General features: G+C 42.4%; 2 long non-coding RNA genes and 1 pseudogene across 3 annotated transcripts; 1 reads left to right on the top strand and 2 right to left on the bottom strand.

Moving 5' to 3' along the window:
• Nucleotides 1–651: 651 nt before the first annotated feature.
• Nucleotides 652–1,175, bottom strand: LOC145420331 (uncharacterized). The gene is made up of 2 exons (XR_013901629.1): nucleotides 929–1,175; nucleotides 652–726 (listed from the first exon to the last, which is right to left on the bottom strand). It is a non-coding gene; the product is annotated as an uncharacterized LOC145420331 (long non-coding RNA).
• Nucleotides 1,176–1,298: 123 nt separating this feature from the next.
• Nucleotides 1,299–15,968, top strand: LOC113006608 (uncharacterized; annotated as a pseudogene). The gene is made up of 14 exons (XR_013901627.1): nucleotides 1,299–2,879; nucleotides 2,990–3,121; nucleotides 4,302–4,412; nucleotides 8,225–8,356; nucleotides 9,014–9,112; nucleotides 9,437–9,488; nucleotides 10,426–10,651; nucleotides 10,854–12,651; nucleotides 12,748–12,921; nucleotides 13,012–13,185; nucleotides 13,338–13,511; nucleotides 13,625–13,798; nucleotides 14,170–14,216; nucleotides 14,324–15,968. The product of XR_013901627.1 is annotated as an uncharacterized LOC113006608 (transcript).
• Nucleotides 15,969–16,877: 909 nt separating this feature from the next.
• On the bottom strand, nucleotides 16,878–17,458 carry LOC145420334 (uncharacterized). Its single transcript, XR_013901633.1, has 2 exons — nucleotides 17,292–17,458; nucleotides 16,878–17,215 (listed from the first exon to the last, which is right to left on the bottom strand). It is a non-coding gene; the product is annotated as an uncharacterized LOC145420334 (long non-coding RNA).
• Between the last annotated feature and the right edge of the window lie 2 nt (nucleotides 17,459–17,460).

Below are 17,460 nucleotides of genomic sequence, written 5' to 3' on the forward strand. Positions count from 1 at the left end.
TTCTAGCTATACCTTTAACAGACATGCGGTTTAACAACAGACCAGCTCAATTGCCTGAAATATTAATAGCTACAAGCTTAACCTTGTCTTTAGGTGAACTTGTCCAAAACATCAAGAATGGATAATACCTTCAAGATTTTACAACACCTTAAACCTTAATAAAATATCTGAATGAATACCATCTTGAGTCGTATAAATATGGTGAACTTTGTTCCTAAACCAACAACACATACGACGCAGCACTTAATTCTACAACACTTCTAGCATCCAAATAACACGAATAGGTAAAATGACTTCACCTATAAAAAATCTTATTAGACAGAACCATGAACTTAGAAAGGAGATATGCAGAGCACCAGATTACTTTCAGTTCTTACAGTGTTCCGTTAAACAGTCGTCAAAGTTGACCCACTTCTTAACATTTAACTTGTTTTAAATGCATCACTTAAAGGATCGTCCATGTAAACTTCAACTGTTTGCTGCTTAGGTTAACTGGCGTATGCATAGTCTTATCTGTCTGATGCTAGCGTGCGATGAATTTCTTCTTGCTCAGTGGATGACGACACCGCTACTCGTCTCCTCGCCTCATGCCGAGCAGACTGAGTTCTCACTGTAACTCCCTCCAAGTTGAAAAACGAACACAAGGCGTTCTTGATTTACTGGCATTTATTGCACACGGGCGCCACCAACGATGCCACCAGAGATGCCGTAACGATGCCGTGAGAACTGTACAACAACATAAAATAATCAATTTCCGCCGTACATTGTTCTCATAGAGAATAAACAATAAGGTACATCATTAAACAACACAAATGCTTACAATTTACCTTCACAAAATGCTAACATATACACGTGGTTACCATAAACTCGCTCGCTCTATCACAAACAAACATCTTATTTTCTATCACAACATATACAAATTGCATACCTCATTGGCCGCATTAACTTGCAGGGGTTAAATGAAACGCTTCTTGTAGTGTCACTCTTTCCCATAGTCGAACACTCCGTTGCATGCGTCTACATGTTTCTACCACCACCAGAGAGAGACGAAAAGCATGCTGCGCTCTACCGAGTGTGGCGTGTAACTGAAAATATTGTCACCCCAAACAACAGACTAAACATTGGTTCCACCCCAGAAACATTCTGTAACCCTTGTAAATGTAGTTCCAGCCAACAACATACATTACATCACACACATATATTAACAATAAAGTATTTCACTTATTCATTGTAACTTGAACCATAAAATTGTCTCAAATTGCATAACTGCTGCTGACGGCAGCCACAGAGACATAGACATGACACAAACTTCAAAACAAGGACCACACAGACATGAAACATGACAGGTAGACGCATGGCCCAGGAGACAGTAGAGGGGGAGATGACAGAAACATCTAAGAAACAAAGGACTAAACTGTAACCTAGAAATTAACTAGATGAGCTAAACTAGAACACAAATGAATACAAAAGGTAAGATACATAAAAACTCAAACACTGGGTCACACGACCCAGTACCTTGAAACAGGGAGTCAAGCACATCTGATTTGAGGCCTTATCCAGTGTCATACATGGCGAGGTAAAGCACAGGCCGCCCCCTCGAGGTTTCTGGTAGTTAGAATGACTCTGGGGTGTTGATTCATTTAAACTAACATAATCATCCTGCTGCAACCAGGTTTCTGTAAGGTAAAGTAAATTGATTGTCTCAAACAAGGATGCTGTGGACTCAAGAGCAGACTCAATTGCTCGAACTATGTACAATTTATTTGTAGGAAAAAAGTACTTAAACAAGGCTGATTCTAACAGAAACTATACGCAGGAACTGAGGGAGACCAGAGGATGGAGAAACGGACGTGGAACACAAGGAGAACACGAGGTTTTACTGATCTGGAAAACAATTAGAGTGGTACTAGTGGAGAGTCTTGTGCTTACTTGAAAACACCGGCTATTAGGCAGAGGAGGGGTTGCCGTGGGAGCGTCCCAGGGATGGCTGAGAATGCGGGGAAGCTGGTCCAGGTTCCAGGGTGTCCAGGGGAGAGGAATTCACCGTTGAAGTACGGGCTGGAGGGCAGGCCGAGGAGATGGTGAGTCCTAGGGTTCTAGGCAGACTGGAGAACGGAGTGGAAACAGAACCAGCGCTGCTGATGAGCACGACGGGTGATGCATCTGGAGAACACAGGATCAACCCACGATCCAGGCAAACGGAGTCCAAACACAGCGGAGGCCAAGTTTACCACTAGTGGTAGCAGGATGAATTGGCAAGGAGTGGCAGGAAACGCTGGCTTAAAAACCCTCCAGATGGAGGCCCGGAAATTGGAAGCAGGTGATGAGCTGGCCAACTCCACCGCAGGAACCTGGACCACATCCGACCAGACACTCCCATGGCATATGACATCGATTTATTGATCAATTATTAAGACATGTACCAACAGAGACTTGGAAGAGAGAGACCTAATGTTTAATAATCCACATTTCACTGTTTTACTCTTTAGTTCAGATGTGGATGCTGTATTGTTCTTTCTTTGTGTTTTTTATGTTTGTTTTTTGTCTGTTTGGGAGCTGACATAGTCTCTATGGAGATGGGTTTTGGGGAGGGTAACAGGAGGAGAGAAGCTGCAGAGAGGCGTGTAAGACTGCAACTCTACTTCCTGGTCCCAACGCTGGCTAGCCCTATTTTGGAGGGTTTAATACATTTGTCCATAATTGTCCAGCCTGTCTCAGCTTGTCTCACCAATGTTTCTTTCACTGTTAACTATTAGTTTGCTGTTTCCGTGTGAAGGTGTGGGCTTTGCTATGGATCAGTGTGAGCAAAGAGAGGAGGGAGTCCCTCCCTCTGCAGCCACTCTGTGTGGGGAACATGAGAGCCAGACCAAAGCTCAGAGGTGAGAGGACCGTCTCTGACTATCAGGACTCTTCTCCATGTCACAGCTCAGCACTCACATCACTGCTCCATCATTATTCACATTCAAAGCTCTGTTTGTGTTTGTGTTAGACCAAAGCTGTGGTTCAAATCACACTCTGCTGGACCTGAACATGAACCCAGCTCTGTGTCTGTAAAGAGTGACATGTCCCTCGACGAGCCGATTGATTATAAAGAACAATGGTCTTCAAAAAGTTCTAAAAGGTACTGTAAGTTTTTGTTTTCATGTATATGTTTCAGAGGACAGTGACTCAGGGCACTACACCAACATGAGGTTGGATTAAACAGAGAGATACAAATTTTACACTGACAGAGTGAAACTTCAGTGTTCTGAATAAAGATATTACAACAGTCACCTCAGGCCCTTAATACTGTAATCTAGACCCAACAATCATAATCTCCTATGAGAAAGTAGAGATAGTGTCTGTCTCCTGAATCCAAACTGGAAGCTGGTTCCACAGAAGAGGGGCCTGAAAGCAACATGAACACAGAAATTACATCCTGATTGTTTCCCAGTAAACCTTCTCACTGGTTTCCTGTTTTTCACTACTGCTCAATGGCTGTATCCCAATTCAGGGTCTGCAGCCTTAAAGTACACAGCCTCAACGATCCTCAAGGGCCGCGTACTTAAAGACCGCTAAGGCCAGAAGTGCGAGGCTTGTGAAATGGGACAGTCTAGCCTCCGTTGCGCTGCCCAGGTTGCCTAGCAACCATGATACTAACAGCTGGAAACGTTTCATACAGCTTTGTTTGACAGAAATGAAAGAGAAAATCTTTTGTTCATTTGTTTGTTTGTTTCTACATGAGCTTTGATCATTCTCTGTAAGATTAAGGTCAGCTATTGAATGGCGTATATTTTAAAGTAAAGGCTTTAAAACCAAGTTAGTACAAACGTCACTAATGTCACATAACTTTGCCGACATGTGGCCAACAGTAATGTTTAATGTTCTTTGTTATTAAACATTTGCACATAAATAAGTGACATAATATTCAGTACTTACTTAAAGTTTACTCTTCGGCCGACCCTCATCCGCGTTTTTTTTTCGGCAAAATTATCCACACCCACCGCCGCGCTATGCATTCTGGGATATGTTGGGCCAAGAAGTCTACACCGCCACGTCCTTAAAATTCAGGGAAATGAAGGACGCATTTCAGGGCCGCATTTCGAGCAGCCTTCGAATTGGGACAGCCTTCGTCACGTCGCTGTGACGTAATCGGCCTTAAAATGCGGCCTTTCAGGCTGCAGACCCTGAATTGGGATACAGCCTTTGTCTCCACATTACACTGCTGTAACCTCTGTGAGTCCAAACTGATCAGAGATGCTCATGTCTGACCGATGAGGCAGTGATGTCATCACTCAAATCTGTGTGTGTGTTTTATGTAGAAGAAAAAAGCTGTGGTACAAATCATACTCTGCTGGATCTGAACCTGAACCCATGTCAGCGAGCAGCAAACATCATATCAGACTGAAAAAGAAGCCCTTATTTAAAAAACAGTAAGTCTGTTTATTATACAGAAATAATTAATCAGTTATTATTCAGAAGTTAGCATGTTATGACCAGAGCGATGTGTGTAAAATGATAACATGTCCCATATAAACCCAATGAGTTAAATAAAGCACAGCTCCACTCTTTGCACTGCTAACCACTTTGCTTTAAAGTTACTGAGTCTGAGTTAAATTGCTACTGCAAATTTTAGAGCTAAACATGTCAAAATTACATGTCTCAGTTCCCTGTGAACCAATTACTCTTCTACTCCTGCGGCCTTAACCCTTGTTATGGGTTAAAAAAAAATAACTCTTTGAAAAGTACATGTTTAAAAAAAAAAGAAGTTCAAAAATCTTCATGTTTAAAGATGGATGAAAATACTTAAGAAAAAAATCCTGGTTGAGGTTGTCATAATTCATGCAAGAAAGGGTTAAAGTTCACTTCATACAAATCAAGGTTAATCTCGGCGCACTTTACAAAAACAACAAGGTCAGTGTTGAGGGGGCCTAAGGGCGGATGTTTGGGGGTGGACCCAAATGCAGACTCAAGAGGACACAGTGATGAGATTTAATAATCAGAATCAGAATACTTTATTGATCCCTAGGGGAAATTATTTTTTATTACAGTGCTCCATTATAAACAAACATTAACAAAGACAGACAATACTCTAACTAAGAATAGCACAATATATACAGGTATATATATACATAAAAGTCACTTATTAATAAATAGCTGAAAAAGAACATGTGCAAGAAGGGTGTAGCTGTTAAGATAAGATAAGATAAGATAGAACTTTATTAATCCCTCGGGTGGGTTCCTCTGGGAAATTCGATAATGCCTGTTGCAGTAAACAGTGTGTTAAGTGGATGTGTTGTACAGGGAGATGGCCAAAGGCAGCAATGATTTCCTGTGTCATTCAGTGGTGCTTTTCGGTAATCTCAGTCTCTCACTGAACGTGCTCCTGTGACTGACCAGCATGTCATGGAGTGGGTAGGAGGTGTTATCCAACATTGTCTTTATCTCCGACACCACCTTGAGGGAGTCCAGCTCCATCCCCACATCATTACTGGCCTTACGAATCAGTTTATCGAGTCTGTTGGCATCTGCGACCCTCAGCCTGCTCCCCCAGCATGCAACAGCATAGAGGATCGCACTGGCCACAACAGACTCGTAGAAAATCCTGAGCATTTTCTGGCAGATGTTGAAGGACCTCAGTCACCTCAAGAAATAGAGACGACTCTGGCCCTTTCTGTAAAGTGCTGTGGTGTTTGTAGCCCAGTCCAGTTTATTGTCGATATGTACTTCAAGGTATTTATAGTCCTCCACAATGTCAACTCTGACCCCCTGGATTGAAACAGGGGTCAAGTATTTCCTGGTCTTCCTAAAGTCCACGATCAATTCCTTGGTCTTTGCCACGTTGAGCTGCAGATGATTCTGCTCACACCACGTGACAAAGGAGTCGACCACAGCCCGGTACTCTGTCTCATCATCCCTGCTGATGCATCCAACCACCGCAGAGTCATCAGAAAACTTCTGAAGATGGCAGGTCTCTGTGCAGTGGCTGAAGTCTGTGGTGTAGAGGGTGCAGAGGAAGGGGTGCCCCTATGTTGCTGATTACCTTGTCAGACGCACACTGTGGGAGACGTACATATTGTGGTCTTCCTGTCAGGTAATCAACAATCCAGGACACTAGAGAAGCATCCACCTGCATAAACTTCAATAAAGCAGGAATGTAGTGGACATCTCTGAGGTGATGTAGAACAAACTACAGAAGTGATAATTTGTAAAGTTAATAACAATCAGTGTGGGGTCAGTGGGGTGGATCAGAGAGCGTGGAGTGGTGGAGGTGTGCTCCAGAGAGAAAAGGAATGTCAGTAGATATGGAACTCTCTGTGCCAGGAACTCTCTGCAGGAGGGGGAGATACAAGGGTACCTAGACCCGGTTCGTAGAGTACGCTTGGGGAGTGTGATCGTGTGTACAGCGTCTCTTTATGTCTGTCTCCACGTTGGTTGAGTGTGGAGTAAGTGCATATGAGAGCATGAGGGTGGGAATGGATGTTTGTGTCTGTGTGTGGCTGTATGTCTGTGTCTATATGTCAGGTTGGGTATCAGACGCCACCTCTCTGGGGACATCTCAGGCCCTCCAAGGTTTGGAGGCCTATCTCCACCCACCACCACTTCCCCTGCCAGTGGCGGACTCCCTCAGGTGTCGGTGCGTTGGTGGTTCTTTGTGTCTGGGGGTGGGCGTCCGGGTACACACCAGCTCACTCCTTGGCGGCCGCTTATCGGGGCCTGGAGCCTGGGGCTCGCTCGGGCCACTTCAGAGGTGGGGTGCCCCCGGCCTCTCGGCCTGGGGCTCGGTCACTCAGGCACAGCTGGCTGCCGGCGGAGCTCACGGGCGCGTCACTGCAACTCCCCCTGGCTTCTGCTCCGCGGCTGCTGAGTGAGCCCTCATCTGGGACTCTCCTCAGCTCTTACTGGGACAGTGGCGCGGCTGCCCCTCTGTTGGTCTTCCTTGGTCTCTTGTGTTCTGGGGGCCTCTGGATGTCTGGAGTTTTGATCTCCTCCATACCTGCTTCATACCCTGGAGGACGGGGCTGTGGCTCCCCACACTCCCTAGCAGATCATTACATGGAGAAACCTTTGGAATGCAAGCATGCTGATCCACACAGGTATGCACACAGGTGTACACACGGGTATTCACAGACGCGGACTACAGCTTTCTTGGCTGCTGCCTCAAAGCACATTGTGCGCTGTCTATCTTGCGTGCTGCACAATATCGTTTATTATTTAGTATCTACTGATATCTACTGCTAGCTAGTTTATTGTGATGGTGCTGTTTTTTTATTATGTTGCTCTTTGCTGTTTGCTTTCTCTTCTGTTTTTTTTCTCCATACAGGTGACCCAGGTGTTTTGTTTTTTTGTTTGTTTGTTTTTTTCTCTTTCTTCCCCCCCTTCTCACCGTCTCTTCTCCCCTTTGGTTTTCTTTCTCTCCCTCTCTTTCTTTCATTCTTTCTTTTCATTCTTTCTCCCTGTCCTATCCCCCAGTCATGTCTTTATTTTATTTTCAGTTTGTAGCAACTGAAAATAAAATAAATTCATAATTATAATAAAGGTCAATCAAATGGACCAATATGGCAAGGCCATGATGATCCACTTGGTAAAATAAATCCGCTTGGCATCTTTCTTGGCCTTAAGACAACAATTCTGATGGCTAAAGATCCAAACGGGACACACAAAAAAAAAAAAAAATAGATATGGAGACAGAAACTATTATAAAGAAGGGACAAGTCCGAGTTCAGATTTTCAGAAAGATTAGAGATGAGTAAAGACAGTTTGGACATGTGCAGAGCAGAGACAGAGGATGTGAATATGTAGCTGCCAGGCAAGAGGAGAAGAGGAGCTCATCATCACTTAAAAACATAACACGTCTTCCACCTGTGCTCTTAAAGCACTTTAACTCGGTGGTTTATAGCATCAGTTAACAAGCGGAAGCTGGAATGTAGCTCTATGTCATCAACTTCTTCTCTCACAGCCTGTTAAATTTCAAGTTCTTTTACTGATTAGTAGTGATTTGCATGTTGTGCACAGCCAATGCAGCACAATAGCCCCAAGCTTTAGGTGATGAGATGGGAACAAAGTAAATGTGGGGCAGAGATTACAATGGTGAAGTTAACAATGTTACTAATTCTCCTCCTTCAAAAAATAACTCAACAATCCTAAAGTTTGATACAGTTTGTTTTGTGCTGAGTCTTCTTGTTCTTCTGTATTCACTTGTGTGTGTGTGTCTGTGTGTCTGTGTGTGTGTGTTGTGTTTAAGCAAAAAGACACAGAGCAGCTTGGACTCTGCTGTAACAGAAACTGGACCTGAATCAAGTTGCGAGTCCGCGAAGAGCGAACAGACGAAAGACAGACGCAGCAAATTTCAGAGCTGGCAGTTGTCTAAAAACTAGTAAGCTTCACTGTGTGTGTGTGTGTGTGTGTGTGTGTGTGTGTGTGTGTGTGTGTGTGTGTGTGTACGTGCGTGCATTTGCATATGTGTGTTTGATATAGTTTCTTGCGCCCACTGGTTTTGTTTCGTTATGATGTTGCAAAAAAAAAAAATTTGTATTCACACATTTTGAGAGCAATGGCCTCATAAGGAGAGTTCATGATGGTCAGATAATCCTGAAAAAGGTAATATCTGTCTGGAAACCCTCTTCTTGGCTACACCAAGAAATTTTGTCCATAAAACCAGAAGTTTTTTACACACTGAAAAAAGCAGCTCCAAGAACACTAAGTACAATTATCTGTGTGACTGCAGATTACAAGAAAGAGCTGGAACAAATATAGTGACATGCAATAGCGTCATATAAAAGTATAGAGAGTAAAGGAGAAGATTGAGTGCTCAGTGCATCATTGGAGATCCTTCCTAAGGACTCCTTCAGTATGCCTCCTTGTACTGAAATCATTTGACCCATGTGGTACCAGTTTTTTTTGGTTTGATTGCATGTTTTTACTTTTTGCCTCCACACCAAGTTTTTACCTTACATGCCCTACTTTTTTTTTCAGTAGATGTTTTATGCTGAATTTTTCAGTGGAGTGTGTTAAATCTGTGTACTTCTAACAGTGTCCTTCAGGAAAGTCCAGACGCACAGCTTGCACCCAGCTGTGGGTCTATAGAATGGAAGATATTTTTACAAGATGGACCCCAGTCTGTTGATAACAGGTAAGAATATAAGAATTTCATTTTGCGTCCTCCTTGAATACATCATATCCAACATTTAGATAAGTAAGTCCCCAAAAGTTGATTTTGATTATCTGGATGTAGCGTTTTCAGTGGGATTGGGGAAACCTGCAGTCAGCTGAGACTGAAGAAGTCACTTGGATGAGTGATGAAACATTTCTCCCACTGAAAACACAACATCCAGATGAACAGAATCAAGCTTTTGGGATCACATACAAGTATTTACTTTGTTTCCATCAGAATTTATTATAGAAAGGAACCCCTTAAACAAACTGTACTTATACTAAAGTTAAATGTGTTCTGCAGTGTTGACCAGCAGGTCCTGCACCATCAAACACATCTGGACTACGTATTTATGGTGAGTGGAAGTCTAGATTGTTTTCTAGAAGTAAAGTAATTAAACTTTATTTTATTATGTTCCAAAACCCCAGTTCCAAACCGTGACTTCCCTCCATGACAATAGACGCACTCCGCCCCCAACTCGTGGTGGCACACAAAAAAACACAGCTCAGCAGAATAATCCACTATAGCGAGGTCTTTAACACACATTAGTCAACGGCTGTACTTAAAGTGTTTGACGCCGGCAGGAGCTCAGCCACCCTCTTAAAGCCAGTGCTCCTGACAACGGTAATCAGCTGGCCACGGATATCGAACGGCAGGTGTGGCTGCCTCCAGCTCAGGAATAATTCCTCCAGCAAACCAAAACGTGTGTATGTTATTTACGCGGATGTAAATAACACACACACAAACACACACAGAGAGACTGAGTAACAGGAGAGAGATAGCAGAACACAATAAACACATGAGCCTTGGACCCCTAGACCCATGCCGTGACAACTGGGTACATTGTTTAGTTATGCCTGTATATAAATATAAATAATTTATTTGATTTTATTTTTATTATAACTTCAGCAGTTCAGTGTGGTGGTAGCACTGTTCCACCATCTGGCCAGCGGCTTTCTGTGTAAAGTTTTCCCTGTGTTTGTCTCTAGGTGCTCTGGCTTTCTCCCACAGTTCAAAGACATGCAGTTGTTGGGGTTAGGTTAATTTGATTCTAAATTGCCAATAGGTGTGAATGTTATCTGTCTCTCTGAGTTAGCCCTGGATCAAGGCGCACACTGCCTCTCACCTCATGGAATCAGCTCCAGCTCCTCTGTGACTCAGATAAGCGGAAGAGGGAGGATGAATGGAAGCAATGAATAAATTCTGGCACATTAACTGTAGTGTATTATTACAAAGGCGTACATTTCTCGTCAGTCTCAACTGAAGTTAAACAACCTTTTTCTGGGTTCCAGATGTTGGAGGAAAACATTTTCAGTTTTGTGAAGAATGAGCTGAAAAAGATCCAGAACATTCTGAGTCCAGGTTACCCCAAAAATGCAGAGAATCTGAAGGAAAATGAGGAGGTGTTGGAATCTGACGAGGAGGAGAGGAAGAGTACCAGCGAGTCATTTCTGAGAATTACAGTGGATTTCCTGAAGCGAATGAAGCAGCAAGAGTTGGCTGATCGTCTGCAGTGCAGTAAGAGAATTTTAACACAATGGAAAGCAGAAAAAGAAGCAACAGAAAAAGTTGACATTTCAAACTGTTTGTATAGATTCTACGCATCTCCATCACATCTATGAAGTTTTCTGGCAGAATAGATTTAATGGAGTGTGTTTAAAAAAAAAGAAGTTGACCTTTTATTAAGCTTTATTAACTTGTCATTGTTTTTATTTTGTAGGAATTCAGACTGCAAAGTGCCAGCGTCAAGTCAAGGCTAACCTAAAGAACAGGTTCCAGTGTGTTTTTGAGGGAATTGCTAAAGCAGGAAATGCAACTCTTCTGAATCAGATCTACACAGAGCTCTACATCACAGAGGGAGGGACTGCACAGGTTAATAATGAACATGAGGTCAGACAGATCGAAACAGCATCCAGGAAATCAGACAGACCAGAAACAACAATCAGACAAGAAGACATCTTTAAAATCTCACCTGTTAAAGATAAGCCAATCAGAACAGTGCTGACAAGTGGAGTGGCTGGAATTGGGAAAACAGTCCTAACACAGAAGTTCACTTTGGACTGGGCTGAAGACAAATCCAACCAGGACATCCAGTTCATGTTTCCATTCACTTTCAGAGAGCTGAATGTGCTGAAAGAGAAAAAGTTCAGCTTGGTGGAACTTGTTCATCACTTCTTTCCTGAATCCAAAGAAGAAGATAGCGGCAGCTTTGAAGACTTCCAGGTTTTGTTCATCTTTGATGGTCTGGATGAGTGTCGACTTCCTCTGGACTTCCACAAAACTGAGACCCTGACTGATGTTACAGAGTCCACCTCAGTGGATGTGCTGCTGATAAACCTCATCAGGAGGAACCTGCTTCCTTCTGCACGCATCTGGATAACCACAAGACCAGCAGCAGCCAGTCAGATCCCTCCTGACTGTGTTGACATGGTGACAGAGGTCAGAGGATTCACTGACCCACAGAAGGAGGAGTACTTTAGGAAGAGATTCAGAGATGAAGAAAAATCAAACAGGATCATCTCCCACATCAAGACATCACGAAGCCTGCATATCATGTGCCACATCCCAGTCTTCTGCTGGATCACTGCTACAGTTCTTGAGGATGTGCTAAAAACCAGAGAGGGAGGACAGCTACCCAAGACCCTGACTGAGATGTACATCCACTTCCTGGTGGTTCAGGCCAAAGTGAATAATGTGAAGTATGAAGAAGGAGCTGAAACAGATCCACACTGGAATAAAAAGAGTCGGAAGATGATCAAGTCTCTAGGGAAAATGGCTTTTGATCAGCTGCAGAAAGGAAACCTGATCTTCTATGAATCAGACCTGATAGAGTGTGGCATCAATATCACGGCAGCCTCAGTGTACTCAGGAGTGTTCACACAGATCTTTAAAGAGGAGAGAGGACTGTACCAGGACAAGGTGTTCTGCTTCATCCATCTGAGTGTTCAGGAGTTTCTGGCTGCTCTTCATGTCCATCTGACCTTCATCAACTCTGGAGTCAACCTGCTGAGAGAACAACAAACAACATCTCTGCTGTCTAAAGTAAGACCCAAATCTAAACTCAAACATCTCCATGAGAGTGCTGTGGACAAAGCCCTAAAGAGTCCAAAAGGTCACCTGGACTTGCTCCTGCGCTTCCTCCTGGGTCTTTCCCTGCAAACAAATCAGACTCTTTTACAGGGTCTACTGAGACAGACAGGAAGTAGCTCACAAACCAATCAGGAAACAGCCCAATACATCAAGAAGATCAGTGAGAATCTGTCTGCAGAGAAAAGCATCAATCTGTTCCACTGTCTCAATGAGCTGAATGATCATTCTCTAGTGGAGGAGATCCAAAAGTCCCTGAGTTCAGGACGTCTCCCCACAGAAAAATTGTCTCCTTCTCAGTGGTCAGCTCTGGTCTTCATCTTATTGTCTTCTGAAAAAGAACTTGAAGTGTTTGATCTGAAGAAATACTCTGCTTCAGATGAGGCTCTTGTAAATCTCCTGCCAGTCATCAAAGCTTCCAACAGAGCTCTGTAGGTGGATCTGTGAATAGGTCAAGGAAATTGGATATTTTTTATTTTGTATGACTTAAATAAATCACTTTGTCTTCATTGGCAATTGTTCCCCAGGCTCAACAGATGCAACCTTTCAGAGAGAAGCTGTGAAACTCTATCTTCAGTTTTTAGCTCTCAGCCTTCTGGTCTCAGAGAGTTGGACCTAAGTAACAACAACCTGAAGGATTCCGGATTGAAGCCGCTATCTGATGGACTGCAGAGTCTTCACTGCAAACTAGAAACACTCCGGTAAGGATACAATTAATTAATGTTTAGATTTTGACTTATTTTAAAGGTTTTTCTTTAATGTTGTGTGATTTAATCATGATTCAATCTCAGTCTGTCAGGTTGTCTGGTAACAGAAAAAGGTTGCGCTCCTTTGGCCTCAGCTCTTCGTTCCAACTCATCCCATTTGAGAAAGCTTGAGCTAAGCAACAACAATCTCAAAGATTTTGGAGTACAGCAGCTTTCGATGGCACTTGAGAGTCCTCACTGTAAAATTGAATCTCTGAGGTCAGAATATAGCCAACTAATGCTCGTGTGAAAATGTCCAAATGTTGAAATGGGTGGCCAACATCTGTTTTTTGTTGTTTTTGTTGGGTTGGTTTTTTTTTTTTGTTTTGTTTTATTCTTTGTTTTTAACTTCATGACCTCTATTTATCCAGTTTGTCAGGTTGTCAGGTCACAAATGAAGGCTGTGGTTGTTTAGCTTCAGCTATTAGCTCCAATCATTCTCATCTACGAAATCTGGACCTGAGCAACAACAATCTGCTGGATTTAGGAGTCAAGCTGCTTTCCGCTGGACTAAAAAGTCCACACTGTAAAATGGAAACTCTGAGGTCAGAATACAACTGTCTTAAATCAATCTTAATGTTCATCCAATGGTGCAGATGGTCAATAAGTGTAGGTTTTTCTTTACTTTCTGCTTGAATTTTGTTTTTACTAACTCTAGTCTATCAGGTTGTCTGGTAACAGACGAAGGGTTTGCTTCTCTGGCCTCAGCTCTTAGTTCTAACCCGTCTCACCTGAGAGAGCTGGATCTGAGTTACAATCATCCAGGACACTTAGGAGTGGAACAGCTATGGGCTGGAGTAAAGGATTCACACTGGAGACTTGATGTTCTCAGGTACAGGAATATGACAAGATCTTAAAATTTCTTTTCACAGATGAACCACAGAGGTTTCCGAAGAATGAATCTACATCACATAAGAAGTTTATACTTTTCACATTTTTTGTGTAATATATTTCTTCTGAATAGATTGGTTAATGGTCATAATTATGTGCAACATGCATCTATAATGCAGAGTATTCTTTTGTGAACTTTGTCAATAATCCAGTGAAATACACTGGATTATTATCATGATACGGTTATAAGCAACACAAGCAGGTTTCAAAAAAATGTAAAATGGAAACTGAGGTCAGGGTACAGATGTCTGTTAAATCAATCTTTATGTTCATGATGGTGCTGATGGTCATCCCAACTCTTCTTTCATCCAGGGTGGAGCATGGTGGAGCACACAGGTTGAAACCTGATGTTAGGAAGTGTAAGTTTGACTGATGAAAAAAAGCCACCTGTCAGTTTGTCTTTAAACCCTATCTTTAAATGATATTTTTGTTAGTTATTATTATGTCTCCTCTCTTCTTCCATCAGATTTCTTTGAACTTGAACTGGACACAAACTCAGTAAACAGGAAGCTCAAACTTGCTAACAACAACAGGAAGGTGATAGTGGGAGCGGAACAGTCGTATCCTGATCATCCAGACAGATTTGATACCTGCTCTCAGCTGCTGTGTAGAAATGCTCTAACTGGTCGCTGTTACTGGGAGGTCGAGTGGAGTGGGGGGGTCTTTATAGCAGTAAGTTACAGAGGAATCAGTAGAAAAGCAGATAGGACCGACTGCAGGTTTGGCTGGAATGATCAGTCCTGGAGTCTGAGCTGCTCTGATGGTGGTTACTCTGTGTGGCACAATAACCGGGAAACATCCATCTCCTCCTCCCTCATCAAGAGCAGAGTAGGGGTGTATGTGGACTGTCCTGCTGGCACTCTGTCTTTCTATACAGTCTCCTCTGACACTCTGATTCACCTCCACACCTTCAGCACCACATTCACTGAAAGTCTGTACGCTGGGTTTAGACTTAGGTCATATGACTCCTCAGTGTCTCTGTGTTCTGTGTAAGAGTCTGTGGGAAATGACCGCAGCTTCAGATAATGTTGATGATGCATGATGGTTCACTTGGGTTTCCACTTGCGCTCTGTCATCTTCCGTATCGACGCTGGAAGACCAGCTCAACACTAACTGCATATCTTAGATAAGAGGAAATTACTAGAAGTAGTCTTACCATTACTAACATCTAGCAATCAAAAAGAAGATGGTCATTGTAAAAGTATTAATCTTCAGGAACTAATAGTCAAAACACAAATTTTAAAATAAAACAATAATAAAAGGCAGGCAATAGATAATAATAGATGACAACATACCATGACCTTACATACGACGTACCAAAAAAGCTGAATGAATCTTGAACTACAACAAATTCTTCACCTAAACAGACACATCAATGACATCAGTGATATGTCTGTTTAAGTGTCTGTTTGGTTTGGTGAGGGTTAAGCATCAGAGTTACCTTTGACTGAAAAAGTTTAAAAATCAAAAATCAATGATTCATCACTGACAGACATAATTATTCAATACTGCTAGCTCACATGAAATAATTCATGTGTGCACTACTACAGACTTCACAACTGACTCTAACGTGGCTCTGACATTGTAACATTAAAACAGTGTTAGGAGATCTATTTCTGTGAGACCAGGTTTTTTTGTGCATCAGCACAGATGCTTATTAGAGGTACCTGCTTCCGTTAGAGAAATGTGAGCCTTTTTTAAAGTCTGCCATTGTTTCTACACTACCCGTTGTTGTGAGAGCCTTCAGCTGCCACACAGTCCACACAGCATTGCAATAATGGCAACCATCACACAGAGGGAGGATGTATCCAATTTATCATGTTTATATTATTCACTCTCATTTTTTTTCTCTTTGCTGCAGAGATGTAACAGTGTGACATCTGTCGCTATCCAGCTTTTCTATTACTGAAGTTGAATTCATTCGTTAAAATCCAAATAAGCACTTAACACTTTGAATTGTGGGATTTGTTTTCTTTTCCAAAAGGTATATTAGTGTATCCTCTTGTAAAGGAAGCATCAAAGTGCAGATACCTTTGTGTTGGTCCACTCCCACTCTGTGAGTTGTCTTTACTTAGAGACCTGCAGCAATAAATGCACTTCTATGTGATTTATGACTGATTTTGAAAAGTGCTTTATTGTTTTTTTATGTTAATTTTACTGTTATAGACACTGTCCCTGTGTCCTCCAGTCTGTGAATCGTAAAATGTTTCAGGACGACAGAGGACACTTGTAGGAGGAGCTATAATCAAGGACACGTACACTTTGCATAATTGTTTTTAACCTTGAACACATAAAAGAAGCAGCCAAACCCCGGCCATGATGAGAGTGTCCCTTATTTTTTATACATTATTCTCTTTCCTCACCCCCAACTGGCTGCAGCAGATGGCCGCCCCTCTGCGAGCCTGTTTCTTCCTGTTAAAAGCAAGCATTTCCTTCCCACTGCCGCCAAAGTGCTTGCTCGTAAATTGTTGGCATTTTATCTGCATTGTTGTAGGGTCTTTGCCTTACATTATCAAGCACCTTGGGGCAGCTGTTGCTGTGATTCGGTGCTATATAAATAAAAGTGAACTGAATTAAATTGAATTTTTATTTTTGTCATTTTACGTGATCTGCCCTTCATTCTTTCTCACTGTGAAATTTTAAAAATGCACAGCCTGTTGTTTTAATTTAAAGTAGTTCCATTAAAAAATATTGGACACTTTTATGCCTGTGAGACATTAATAAAGCATTAGTGGGATGGACTCTGGCTTTTCTTTTTCCCTACTCTGTACCTTGACTTCTCCCCCGTCTCCTGCCTGTGACCCAGGAATCAACCATAGGTCTCCATGCTGAAGATGTCTCATTTTCTAAAATGGATCTGTCAGAGGGACAATAGCTGATGCTGACAGGTGTGTATAGATGTATTTTTAAAGTATAAACAAATAGAGCAATAAAATCAAACTCAATTATGAGCTGTCCCTCGGAGAAGGGCTCATCTCAGACTCATGTAAAACTAAAGAAACTAACCTTGAAGGCTTTCCTATGATTCCTGTCATGTGAAACTTTATTTTTTTAGGAGATAAAACTGTTCAGATTTAGGTCACATAACTTCCAGACTATTTTCACGGCCAGAAGCCGTCACTGTGGAATGCACTGAATATTAATCCAAAATCACAAGAAGATTCGGCTGATCCAGAGTTTCAGTCTCACTGTCACAGAAAACACGGAGGATCATCCAAATCTTAGCACTTGGTTCCTCCTATGCCGGGCGGCGCATCGGGCAGCTAGTGATCTCCATAACTCTGCCATTGCCGGTCCCAAGCCCGGATGATAAAGGAGGAGGGTTGGGCGTAGGGCTAGCAACCCCACCCTGTAAAAACTCCAAACATCCAAATCTAACCTCAGTATTTAGGCTTCTGAAGTTCAGGCTCATTAACTTTATGAAGGAAACATACTTTGTTCTTGCGATCTGGACCTACTTGTCCCACTGATCCAGCACTGAAGCCATGTACACTGTGCTCGGAGACCTCTGGGGAGTTTGTCTCCGTCGGTCTTAAACTCTAAATCTCTGCTTTATAATCTCTGCTTTATAATCTGCGCAGGAAGAGGGGGCGTGTCTCTTTA

The sequence above is a fragment of the Astatotilapia calliptera genome, chromosome 15 (genome assembly GCF_964374335.1).
Source record: "Astatotilapia calliptera chromosome 15, fAstCal68.1, whole genome shotgun sequence".
NCBI lineage: Eukaryota > Metazoa > Chordata > Actinopteri > Cichliformes > Cichlidae > Astatotilapia > Astatotilapia calliptera.